The following is a 1841-nucleotide window of genomic DNA, read 5'->3' as shown; positions in this document are numbered from 1 at the left end:
ATTTCATCATCGTCATCAAAACACCATTACTTTGGACTAACAGAGATCATCCATCCAGTGGAGTTTGAGAGAAAGAGCAATGGTGCTTTTCTGGAAGCTCATGGTGGCCTGACACCTTTGTTTTTTTTCCTTAAATATGTAACTCATCATATGTTAGGTTAGTTAATTTAGCGCTGGACAAAATATGTAGGGGGAAACTTTAACTAATTAAGTTGATTCTATGGAAATGACTTATTGTGCAGGAGTTAAATCTATTTAAAGCAGTGTTAACTGATTTTTTTTTGGCCACTTGGGGGCACAGGAACAAGCTGTACTGTAGATCCAACATTGACATATTATCAAATGGTTAATATTTGGAAGTGCTTATTTACACATCCAGCAGACACAGAACATTTTTCATTTAGAGTTGTGTTTTTGGCTACCTGATGATTTTTATGTCTGATATTAACCCTCCTTTTTGCTCCGTTTTAGTACGAGTCCTTCCATTCACATTAGTCCTTTAATTCGTTATTGATATAACAATTTTGATTGGTGCAGCTTTAGTATTGCTGCAAGTGCCGTACTGATCCAGATATTGAAGTCTACAAAGATCTGAATTCCCACGTCATACATACTAACGTCTTACCCTTCTGGAGAACTGGACCAAGCTGTAGGACCTCAGCTGGATCCTGGACCTCACTTTGACAACCACCTCATCTGAATGTCTTTTTTTTTCCATTAAGCTGATAAGTTGAATGTAAGAAATAAAAATGTAAGAAAATGTTCCCTTTCATTTCTGTGAACAAGTGGATACATTCTGCTAACATAAAAGAAAATGAGTCACTCAACATTTACCAGGACAACTTGACTTGATGCCGCCTATTGAGTTCTAGAATCACCATGACAACATACATTCTACAGTACTGAATATATTCTTTTCCTTTTGTTGATATGCTATACAACATGTACTATTCATTTCATTTTACATACAGCATTCCTTTCGTGGCCTATGCCTTTTTGTTGCTGTATTGTAGCTCTTGAGTGGAATTTAATAATTGACTTCAACATGTGTGAATAATAAGCTTCATGCAATATTTAATATGATACAATATATGTATTAATTAATAAGAAACAATTCGTGATATCCCTTTATATCTTCCCTGATGTGTTTTACTGTTGCTTTTTGCCCTGCACCCTGTGTAAATAAAGCACGGCGGTTTAGTCTGTTGTGTAACCGCGTTTGCATGAAGCATTGATTCAAAATAAAATAAAATAGAAAAAGCAGTGCGCTGTCTGTCTGTCTGTCTGCCTGCCTGTCTGTCTGTCTGCCTGCCTGTCTGTCTGTCTGTCTGTCCTGTCTGTCTGCCTGCCTGTCTGTCTGTCTGTCTGTCTGTCTGTCTGTCTGCCTGCCTGCCTGTCTGCCTGTCTGTCTGTCTGCCTGTCTGCCTGCCTGTCTGTCTGTCTGCCTGTCTGTCTGTCTGCCCTGCCTGTCTGTCTGTCTGCCTGCCTGTCTGTCTGTCTGTCTGCCTGCCTGTCTGTCTGCCTGCCTGTCTGTCTGTCTGTCTGCCTGTCTACCTGCCTGTCTGTCTACCTGCCTACCTGCCTGCCTGTCTGTCTGTCTGCCCCTGTCTGTCTGTCTGCCTGTCTGCCTGTCTGCTGTCTGTCTGTCTGTCTGTCTGCCTGCCTGCCTGTCTGTCTGTCAGTCAGTCAGTTGTGGCTGTTAGTTGTGTGTCTGCAGCTGCGACCTGCTGCGATTTCCTGCTTCGGGTTTCCCTTTAAAAGGGGGCAAGGCTCAATGCTGGGAATTCACGTCATTTCGCCGTTTTACACACATCCAGATCAATGAGAGAGAGAGAGAGAGA

The sequence above is a fragment of the Anoplopoma fimbria genome, chromosome 23 (assembly GCF_027596085.1).
Source record: "Anoplopoma fimbria isolate UVic2021 breed Golden Eagle Sablefish chromosome 23, Afim_UVic_2022, whole genome shotgun sequence".
Lineage (NCBI taxonomy): Eukaryota > Metazoa > Chordata > Actinopteri > Perciformes > Anoplopomatidae > Anoplopoma > Anoplopoma fimbria.
This window is presented reverse-complemented; position numbering follows the sequence as displayed.